Genomic DNA, 12,274 nt, shown 5'->3' on the forward strand with positions numbered 1-12,274 from the left:
TTTTATTGTATTTTGAATTAGATATATATATATATATATTAAAGATTTTATTTATTTATTCAACAGAAATAGAGACAGCCAGTGAGAGAGGGAACACAAGCAGGGGGAGTGGGAGAGGAAGAAGCAGGCTCATAGTGGAGGAGCCTGATGTGGGGCTTGATCCCATAACGCCAGGATCACGCCCTGAGCCGAAGGCAGACGCTTAACCGCTGTGCCACCCAGGTGCCCCTTGAATTAGATATATTTTCATAACTTTAAGCCCATGACTTTTAGTGTCTTTTTCTGAAGATGAAACAAGTGGGTTTTTTTAAATGATTTTTTATTATATTATGTTAGTCACCATACAGTACATCCCTGGTTTCCGATGTAAAGTTCGATGATTCATTAGTTGCATATAACACCCAGTGCACCATGCAATACGTGCCCTCCTTACTACCCATCACCAGTCTATCCCATTCCCCCACCCCCCTCCCCTCTGTTTTGACAATTATATTGGATGCAGTAATGCTGCCTTATCCACCTGAATGATTCTTTTCAACTGTGGCATTAGTTCTTATATGATCCATCCTCTTTTCAAAAGTGATTGACTTCCAAGGAATACCATTATTTTTCCACTTTTTTTTTTCTTTTCAGGAATCAAGTTGGCTTTTTTCCCCTTTGATATTTTGCAGTCCCATACTTGTTTTCAAAATACAGAGAAAATAATACCCAGAGGTAGCATACATGACATGTATTTTTAAGACTTGCTTTTAAATGAGGGGCCTGTGCATTGATTTTGTATCCTGCTATGTTGCTGAATTGCTATATGAGTTCTAGTAATTTGGGGGCGGAGTCTTTTGGGCTCTCCACATAAAGTATCATGTCATGTGTAGAGAGAGAGTTTGACTTCTCCTTTGCCAATTTGAATGCCTTTTATTTCTCTTTGTTTTCTGATTGTTGAGGCTGGGACTTCTAGTACTATGCTGAACAATAGTGGTGAGAGTGGGCACCCCTGTCATGTTCCTGACCTTAATGAAAAAGCTCTGTTTTTTCCCATTGAGAATGTTATAGAAGATGTGGTTCATATATACATGACTCAGATCTGCTCATTACAGATCTCAGCCTAGTCTAGTAAGACTGCCTTTGAAACTACTACTTTCTCAGTTTTCTTCACAAAGTGCCTCATTTTGCTTCTCAGAGTTGAAACAGTATCATTCCCATTCACAATGAAAGGTTTAGTTAAAAATATTAATGTCAATATGTCTTATATAAACAACATTGATAAATAGTGGTTTCATGTGTGTGTTTCTGGAGCCTGTTTTAATACAATTCCTTACTGGCTATGTGAGCTTGGACAAATTACTTAATCTTTTCAAGCTCAGGTTTTTTCTATATAGTGTGACTGATCATAGTACTCACTATATAGGGTTGTGAGGACTAGATGAATAGTTTCTGTCACATATCAAGTGCTCAATGTGCCTTGAACATTTTTCTGGCACAATTTAGGGGCTAAATAAATATGATTCCCATAGATATTAGACTTATATATTGTAATTTTTTCTAAGTAGTGACTCGTAACGACTAATTGTAGTTTTAGTCAACATAGTGATAAAGTGCATTTATTAACCTCTTTGATACTATCAGCAGTAAGTCACAAGTCCTTTCATATTAGAAGTGAAAGACTCATTACATACATCCATAGGCATCATGAATGTAGACCTAGTAAATGTTTCTTGTCAAATTTATAATTGTTATATATTGTTATTGTTACTTTCATTCTATAATTATTCATTTCCATCTCCTACAACATTCTTCTCACTTTAGTGCTTATTCCATCTCATTAAATATGTTGCTTTTTCTTATGGTTCTTCTTTCCAGAAATCCTAGGATTAATACCTACTGTCTACCAGACAAACTCAATCTCCTTTGTACAGAGGGAAAGAGAAAAAAGAACCATCTCCCTCTGCTTTTCCAAGAGGAGACCATGCTATACATGGTTGTTTAGATCTCATGTACCCTCCTTAATGCACTCCTTTTTTTATGAAAAAAAATACACTTTCAGAAATGCCCAATATTTTTGTATCTTCTCCTTCTATCTGCTTCTAGAACAAAGTTTGATTTAGGTAATATGATATTTTTAAGAAAAAATGGAGTATACATTTCAATATTCAAGGGGATTTTATTGTATAATTATCAATGTATTCCTTCACCTACATGGTGATAGGCATATTTTTTAAGTATGACTGACTGATGGACAGATTGGGAATTGCTGAATTAATGGGCACATTTCAAATCTTTGGCAAGGTTGGCAGTAATTACATCTGCTGAAACACTTGATATGTTGTTGGAAGTAACCCAGTAAAGTCATATCTGGAGTTCTTTATTTTCAGTGGTTTAACATAGCAGATTATACAGTTCATTTTAAGGACAATATGTTAAAATGCATATGGTAATGCAAATAAATGTGCTACCTGCAAAAATAATGGATTTTCACCTTTGTGGATTATCTATTTAATTATTGGGATCACTGGTGATCTTCATCAGGTTGGTAGTATTGTTAAAAATGTATTTATCCTGTGGACAAGTTAATGATGTTAATAACTGAAAATATTTTACTTTGCCCTTTATATTCTAAAATAATTGAAATGATAACAGGTTATACTTATTTAGTGTTTAATATGTCCGCAGATACTGTGCTAAGTGTTATACATGTTCTATCTCATTTAATCCTTAAGACAACCATAGAGTAAGTGGATACTATTATCTCCATATTCAATTTAGGAAACTAAGCTTAAAAAGCTTTAATATTCTTTCAAAACCCATAGCTATTAATTGGAGGAACCAAGATTCAACCCCAGGTCTGTCTGATTCTCATTCTACTATGCTATTATAATTTTGGAAGAATACAGTTCTTCCCTCTCTATTTTGCATCTGTTTCTATCTGACACTATTTTTCATAGACCTTTGCCAGTTGACAACTGCCAGTCGAGATGACGCTAACCTCACCACTTGAAGGCATACAAATAGATAGGCTGGTATCCTAACAAGAAAAGTTGTTGTATGTGTAATAGTTAACTCTCCTCATTTACTAAAAAAAGATCAAAATGGCCTCATTTTAACTTTATGGGCAAAATTAATTCTTTTGGGTAGAGACCACTTTTTGGTTCCTCCAAATAATTTTTTTATACTCGCAAGGATTACTCTGACAGGAAAGTATTAATGCTTGTAGGGATGATATTATATGTGTATAATATTACACATATTATCAAAGGCACACATAAAATAATTATGTATATCACCATTAAGAGGGACTAAAAAACAGAAAAGATGAATTATTCTGCTCAATTCTGTATGTCCAGTCATGTCTTTTCCTTTTAGTTCTAACTCATTAGCTTCAAAAGTATTGATTATTTGGTTAAATTAATAGTGTAATAGAAGGAGTAATTAACTTATGTTAACAGTAGGTTTATAGACCATAAATCTAGTGCGTAAGAAAATGAAAAATTGTAAAATTTAATATTGTGAATACATATTTTGTGAAGATTTCTGATTGATTGTGTAAAGAGGTTTGTTTGTGTTCCCTTTATTATTATTATTATTATTATTATTTTAATTTAAGACAGTTGCCTAAAGTCTTTTGTTCATGCACATCATCAGGTAAATAATGAGCCTGTTCTCTTAATATGCATAATTGAATTATGACCTATATATATGTGCTAATATTTGTACACGAGATAAAAATTAAATGGTGAGCCTAAGATTAAAAGCAGGACTTCAATTAATGTATTTTATTTATTAATGATATAAAAGCTTTAAAATATATACTAATATCTATGAGAAATACAAGTAACCTGTCTAATTTGAAGACCTTAACAATATTTTTACTTCTTAATGGAGGTGACAAAGAGTTCCTACAAGAAGTAGAAGTATCACTTCAGCTATTTTATTGCTCTTTTCCTGTGCTTGCATTATCTTCAATCTGTGATTGTGTTGTCCATTAAATAAGAGTTAGTTTAGTTAGAATTAATGGAACATACAACTCAACATCAAAAAAAAAAAAAAAAACCAACAACAACAACACCACAAACAACCCAATTAAAAAGTGGTCAGAAGGAGCTAAGTTAATAGGAGGTCCCTAACATAATCTCATCACTCAAACACAACTAGATAACTGTCAGATCATTCTGAATACTCAAGAAATCAACTTGAGGACTGACAGAACAAACTTCACAGCCAGAGGGAGAGAAAAGGCCACATCGAGGAAGATAGAAAGTGCGGAGACATGGTTTTGTGGAAAAACCTATCACAGATGCTGCAGAGGGGAGGGAGCTCTGGCCAGGGAGAAAAGTAAGAGAGAAGAACACAGGGAACACACAGGGAGAATATATCCCCAAAGCCATTGTCTGGGAAAATGAGAGGGGTTGATTTTTATGAGTTTTTGTAACCAGTGGTGCTTAAAGACTTTTTTGATGTCAGCAGCCTTGGCTGGGCTAGAGCCCTGAGGGTACTGCCCTACTCCTGGAGAAAAGGTAGGCAAACAACACAGGGGGAGGTGGCAACTTCTGAGGAATGCCTGGTGCATGCAGTGGGGAGATTATTGCTCTTCTGGAGCACATCCATGAGAGGTAGCATTCACAGAGATGCCTCTCCAGGGACAAAGGAGCTGGCTGGTGCCAATTCTCTCCCTCGCCCTTCAGCATAAATGCAGAGCCACCTTCTGAGGGCTGCTCAGCCCCAACACTGGCTTCCTAGCTGCTTGCTCCAAGTCCAACATCACTGTGCTCTGGTGCACCTGCCCTCAGGCAGACTTCCCTCAGTCCCAGCACACTGAGATCCTTCCCCCAAAAACCAGTGCAGCTCCTGCTTACACCACATCTCTAAAACCTGGAGTTTGAAAAGTTGGCAAGCTGGACTGGGATAGAACCTGAAGGGCCCTGGGCTGCTCCTGGAGAGAAGGCAGTCAAACAACAGAGTGGCAGTCAGTGTGAAGACAGCCATCTGAAAAATGCCTGGGACACACACAGGTGAGATTATTCCTTCTTCTCAGAATGCTTGCTGAGAGCAACAAACACTGAAACCCCTCTCTAGTGACAAAGGAGCTAACTGGCTCCATTTCCCTTCACCGTCCTTCAGCATAAACACAGAACCACCTTCAGTAAACAGCACAGCCCTGACACTGGCTGCCTAACCAGCTTTCACCAGGTCCAACTCCCTTGCATTCTGCCAGTACTGCCCTTCTCGGTCAAGTACGCTTCAATCCCAGCATAGTGGGCCCCTTCCCCAGAAGACAGCAGAAACCCCTGACCACACCACATCACCCAACCAGAGACTTCTGCAGGCCTTCACTTCTAGAGGAAGCAGCATCAGGTCTCATTTGACAAGCACGCCAGAGCACACTTAGTTAAAACATGCAACACTCTGGCCACAGACCAAACACTTCCCGTGGCAGGCAAGGGAGCCTCTGCAGGCAACTGGCCTGAATGATAGAGGAGCCTAAATATAGCAGCAGAGTGCATGCAGCACACACAAGAGACTCTCCCTGAAGTGCCAGGCCCTGTAAACTATATGACTGCTCTGCATAAAGCCATTACTCTCGGAAGCAGGAAACATAACCAGCTTTCTAACACAGAGAAGACAGAGACTTAGACAAAATACCAATACAGAGAAATTCATCCTAAATGAAACAACACGATAAGGTCATAACCAGAGATCTAAGCAGAACAGATATAACTAATAACCCTGTTGGGGAATTTTAAATAATGATCATAAGGATACTCGCTCAGCTTAAGAAAAGAATGGGAGACTTCAGGGAGGCCCTTATTGCAGAGAGAAAAGAGTTGAAAAAAATTCAGAAATGAAAATTGCAATGACTGAGACTCAAAACAAACTGGTACAATGACACAAGGATGGAAGAAGCAGAGGAATGAATAAGTAATATAGAAGATAAAATTGGAAATAATGAAGCTGAACATGAGAGAAAGAAGAATTATAGATCAAGAGAATAGATTTAGCATATAGTTTCACTCATTTATGGAACATAAGAAGTAGGAAGATCGGTAGGAGAAGAAAGAGAAGAAGAAAGGGGGGGTAAACAGAAGGGGGAATGAACCATGAGAGACTATAGACTCTGGGAAACAAACTGAGGGCTTCAGAGGGAAATGGGCAGGGGAATGGGATAGGCTGGTGATGTGTATTAAGGAGGGCATGTATTGCGTGGCGCAATGGGTGTTATATGCAAGTAATGAATCATGCAACATTACATCAAAAACTAGGGATGTACTGTATGGTGACTAACATAATATAATAAAAAATATTTTTAAAAAAGAGAATAGATTTAGGGAACTCAGTGATTCCATCAAAAGTAATAGCATTCATATTATAGGAGTCCCAGAAGAAGAGAAAGAAAAGGGAGCAGAAAATTTATTTGAGGAATAATAGCTAAAATCTTTCTTAATCTGGGGAAGGAAACAGACATCCAGATCCAGGAGGCAGAGATCTACCATCAAAATCAACAAAAGTGGGCCAACACCAAGACATATTATAATTAAATTCCCCCCCAAAAAAGTGATAAAGAAAAAATCCTAAGCATCAAGACAAAAGAAGCCCCTAACTTACAAGAGAAGACCCATAAGGATAGCTACATATCTCTCACAGAAATGTGGCAAGCCAAAGAAGACTAGCATGATATATTCAATGTGCCGAATAGGAAATATCTGCAGCCAAGAATACTCTAGTCAACAAGGCTATTGTTCACAATTGAAGGAGAGATAAAGGGTTTCCCAGACACACAAAAACTAAAGGAGCTGTGACTACTAAAACGGCCCTGCAAAAAATATTAAAAGGGACTCTGAGTGGAAAGGAAGTACCAAAAGTGAAAAAGACAAGAAAGGAACAAAGAAAATCTCAAGAAACGATGACAAAACAAGTAATAAAATGGCACTAAAAACATATCTATCAATTATTCTGAATGTAAATGAACTAAATGCTCTGATTAAAAGATAGTGGGTGTCAGAATGGATAAAAAAATGATGGGTAGTAAGGAGGGCACGTAATGCATGGTGCACCGGGTGTTATATGCAACTAATGAATCATTGAACTTTACATCAAAAACCCGGGATGTACTGTATGGTGACTAACATAATATAATAAAAAACTATTATTATAAAAAAATTAGACTGATGTATATGCTGCCCATAAGAGACATATTTTAAACCTAAAGACACCTGCAGATTGAAAGTGAAGAGATGGAAAAACATATATCATGCAAATGGACATCAAAAGAAAGCTGGAGTAGCCATACTTATTTCAGACAAACTAGATTCTAAACCAAAAACTGTACAGGAGATGAAGAAGAGCACCACATCATAATAAAGGGACTATCCAACAAGAAGATCTAACAATAGCAAGTATTTATACGCCCAATATGGAAGCACTAAAATATATAAAAAATTAATAACAAACATAAAGAAACTCATTGATAATAATACAATAATAGTAGGGGACTTAACATCAATGGACAGGTCATCTAAGAAGAAAATCATCGAGGAAACAATGGCTTTGAATATCACACTGGATCAGATGGTCTTAACAGATAGATTCAGAGAATTTCATCCTAAAGTAGCAGAATACACATTATTTTTGAGTGCACATGGGACATTCTCCAGAATAGATCACATACTAGGTCACAAATCAGGCCTCAACAATTAACAAAAAGATTGAGATCATACCAGGCCTATTTTCTGAACACAACACTATGAAGCATGAAGTCAAGCACAAGAAAAAATTTGGAAAGACCAGAAATACATGGAAGTTAAACAACATGGTACTAAGCAATAAATGCGTCAACCAGGAAATCAAAGAGGAAATAAAAAAATACATGAAACAAATGAAAATGAAAATGCAATGTTTTAAAATCTTTGTAATGCAACAAAAGTGGTCCTAAGAGGGAAGTACATAGCAGTACAGGCCTATGTGAAGAAGCAAGACAAACCTCAAATAAACAACCTAACCTTGCATCTAAAGGAGCTGGAAAAAAAGCAACAAATGAAACCTAAAGCCAGCAGCAGAAGAAAAATACTAAGGATTAGAGCAGAAATAAATGATATGAAAGTTAAAAGCAAAAAAAAGCCAAAAAACAAACAAAACAATGGGATAGATCAATGAAAGCAGGAGATGAATCTTTGAAAAAATTAATAAAATTGATAAGCTCCTAGCCAGACTTACCAAAAAGAAAAAAAGAAAGGACCCAAATAAATAAAATCATAAATGAGAGAGGAGAAATAACAACCAACACTACAGAAATATAATTCTAAGAGACTATTATGAAAAATTATATATGAAAAAATTGGACAACCTGGAAAAATGGATAAATTCCTAGAAATACATAAACTTCTAGAAGTGAAAGAGGAAGAAATAGAAAACTTCAACAGACTGGAAATCAGCAAAGAAATTGAATCAGTAATCAAAAATCTCCCAACAAACCAAATTGTATGGCCAGATGACTTCCCAGGAGAATTCTACCAAACATTTAAGGAGTTAATACCTATTCTTCTCAAGACTATTCCAAAAAAACAGAAATGGAAGAAAAACTCCCAAAATCATTCTGAGGCCAGCATTACCCTGATGCCAAAAAACAAAACAATGACTCCACTAAAAAAGAAAACTACAAGCCAATATCCCTGATAAATATGGATGCAAAAATTCGCAATAAAACTCTAGCAAAATGAATCCAATAGTACATTAAAAGAATCATTCACCATGATCAAGTGGGATTTATTCCTTGGCTGCAACAGTGGTTCAATATTCACAGATCAATCGATGTGGGGGGATGGGGTAACTAAGTGATAGGCATTAAGGAGGGCACTTGGTGTAATGAGCGCTAAGTGTTATATGCAACTGATGAATCCTGAATTCTACCTCTGAAACTAATAATGCATTATATGTTAATTAATTTGAATTTAAATATTTTTTTAAAGTACAAGAACCATATGATCCTCTCAATAGATGCAGAAAAAGCATTTGACAAAGTCAAAGTCAGGAACAAGACAGGGATGTCCATTCTCACCATTGGTATTTGACATAGTACTGGAAGTCCTAGCCACAGCAATCAGACAACAGAAAGAAATAAAAGGCAACAAAATCACCATGGAGGAAGTCAAACTTCCACTATTTGCAGATCACATTATGTTCTATGTAGAAAACCCAAAGACTCCACCAAAAAAATTGCTAGAACTAATACACAAATACAGTAAAGTCTCAGGATATGGGATCAATGTACAGAAATGTACTGCATTTCTATACACCAATAAAGAAGCAGGAGATAAAAAGTCAAGGAACTGGTATTTACAATTGTCTGAAAAACTGTAAGATACCTAAGAATAAACCTAACCAAATATGTAAAAGATCTGTAGTCTGAAAGCTATGAAACATTGATGAAAGATATTGATGACAAAAAAATGAAAAAAAATATTGCATGCTCATGGATTGGAAGAAAAAATTTTGTTAAAATGTCTACATTACCCAAAGCAATCTAAACATTTAATGCAATCCCTGTCAAAATACCACCAGCATTTCTCACAGAGCTATAACAAACAATCCTAAAATTTATATGGAATCACAAAAAGACCACAAATAGTCTAAGCAATCTTCAAAAAGAAAAGCAAAGCTTGAGGCATCACAATTCCAGACTTCAAGCTATGTTACAAAGCTGTAGTGATCAAAAGAGTATGGTACTAGCACAAAAATGGACACATAGATCAATAGAACTGAAGAGAAACCCAGAAATGAATCTACAACTGTATGGGCAATTAATCTTCAAAAAAGCGGGAAAGAATATCCAATAGAAAAAAGACAGGCCCTTCAAAAAATGGTGTTGGGAAAACTGGACAGCCACATGCAAAAGAATGAAGCTGAACTACTTTCTTACATTATACACAAAAATAAATTCAAAATGGATGAAAGACCTAAATGTGAGACAGGAAACCACTAATCCTAGAGAATACAGCCAGTCACCTCTTTGACATTGGCTGTAGCAACTTCTTACTAGATATGTCTCCTGAGACAAGGGAAACATCAAAAATAAACTATTGAGATTTCATCAGAATAAAAACTTCTGCAGAATGAAGGCGACAGTCAACAAAACTTGAAGAGAACCTATGGAATGGGAGAAGATATTTGCAAATGACATATCTGATAATCCAAAATCTAGAAAGTATTTATAAACCTTACACTCAAAAGTCAAATAATCCCACTAAGAAATGGGCAGAAGGCATGAATAGACATTTTTCTGGAGAAAACATCCAGATATCCAGCAGACACACGAAAAGATGCTCAACATCACTCATCATGAGGGGAATACCAATCAAAATTGTTATGAGATATCATCTCATAGCAGTCAAAATGCCAAAAATAATAACACGGGAAACAGCAGGTTTGCCAAGGATGGGGAGAAAAGAGAATCTTCTTACAATGTAATTGGGAATGCAAACTGATGCAACCACTCTGGAAAACAGTATGGAGATTTCCCAAAAAGTTAAAAATAGAACTATCGTAAGATCTAGCAATTGCACTACTAGGTATTTACCCAAAGAACACAAAAATACTAATTCAAGGGGAAACATGTACCCCAGTGTTTATAGCAGCATTATCAAAAATAACCAAATTATGGATACAGTGCAAATGTCCATCAACCAAGGAATGGATAAAGAATATGCGGTTTACATATACAGCTATAGTGGGAGGTGGAACCCTTGCTGGGACAGTGTGGTCTCAGGATCCTTGGTTTATATATACAACGTAATATTACTCAGCCATCAAAAAGGATGAAATCTTGCCTTTTGCAATGATGTGGATGGAGCTAGAGAGTATCATGTTAAGGAAAATGTCAGTCAGTGAAAGACAAATACCATATGATTTCACTCATATGTGGAATTTAAGAAATAAAACAGATGAACACAGGGGAAGGGGAAAAAAGAGAGGGAAGCAAACCATAAAAGACTCTTAATTATAGAGAACAAACTGAGGATTGATGGAGGGAGGTGGGCAGGGGATGGGCTATACGGGTGTTGGGATTTATTGTGTTGACCACTGGGTGTTATATGTAAGTGATGTATCACTACATTTTACTCCCGAAACAATTTTTACCCTATACGTTAACTAGCTAGAATTTAATTAAAACTTGAAGTGAAAAAAGCAAGACAAATACCATGATTTCACTCATATGTGGAATTTAAGTAACAAAACAAATGTACATGGGGGAATAAAAAGGAGAAGCAAACCAAAAAATAGGCTCTTAACTATAGAGAACAAACTCATGGTTACCAGAGAGGAGGTGGGTGGGGGAACAGGTTAAATAAGTGGTGGAGATTAAGGGAGCACTTGTGATGAACACCAGCTGTTTTTGTAAGTGTCGAATGACTAAAATCTACACCTGAAGCCAATATTACACTCTGTTGACTAATTGAAATGTAAATGAAAATTTGGAAGAAACAAAAAGGTGGGCAGAAGACCTGAATAGACATTTTTCCAAAGAAGATGGCCAACAGACACATGACAAGATGCTTGACATCATTAATCATCAGGGAAATGCAGATCAAAACCACAATGAGGTATCAGCTCACACCCATCAGAATGGCTAGAATCAAAAATATACTAACAGTTGTTGGTGAAGATGGTAAGAAAAAGGAACCCTCAAACAACGTTGATGAGAATGTAGGCTGATACAGCCACTACAATAAACAGTATGGAGGTTCTTCCAAACATTAAAAATAGAAACACTATGTGATCTAAGAATTCCATTATTTGGGTATTTACCCAATGAAAATGAAAGCACTAATTTGAAAAGATTGGAATTGCCAATGGCCAGCCACTTACTCTGCTGTGAGCTCCCACTTTTCCTTTACCATAACTTTGGTATTTGGCTGGTGAGGGCATCACTGATGATCCATATCTTAAATATTACTGAGACATAATGTACTTTCTTTGTAGTTAAAAATAAAAATTGAAACTTTAATATCTTGCTTTATCTTCATAAATCATTTTTTGTATTTTTTGGGATATGCATACCTCACCTCAGAGACCTTGAATTTAAGTTATATTTCACAAAATCATATGCCACAGCTTCTGAATTCTAGGACCCATCTTTTTAAAATAAATCCTTAGCATTTATTCTCAGCTGTTGATGTTCAGCATTTTAGAAATATGACAGAAAAGTGGAAAAGACAGATATTGGTATTATATGATTACTTATTGCAAGTGACTTAACACAGTTGTCATTTAGACAACCACATCCTCTTAA

The 12,274-nt window shown here is 36.1% G+C and overlaps 1 protein-coding gene across 1 annotated transcript in view; it reads left to right on the forward strand.

Annotated features, from left to right (window-relative positions):
- DACH2 (dachshund family transcription factor 2) overlaps window positions 1–12,274 on the forward strand; it is an 807,630-nt gene that overhangs the window by 632,850 nt on the left and 162,506 nt on the right. The gene's annotated exons all lie outside the window — the stretch shown is intronic.

This window comes from Ursus arctos, chromosome X (assembly GCF_023065955.2).
Source record: "Ursus arctos isolate Adak ecotype North America chromosome X, UrsArc2.0, whole genome shotgun sequence".
NCBI lineage: Eukaryota > Metazoa > Chordata > Mammalia > Carnivora > Ursidae > Ursus > Ursus arctos.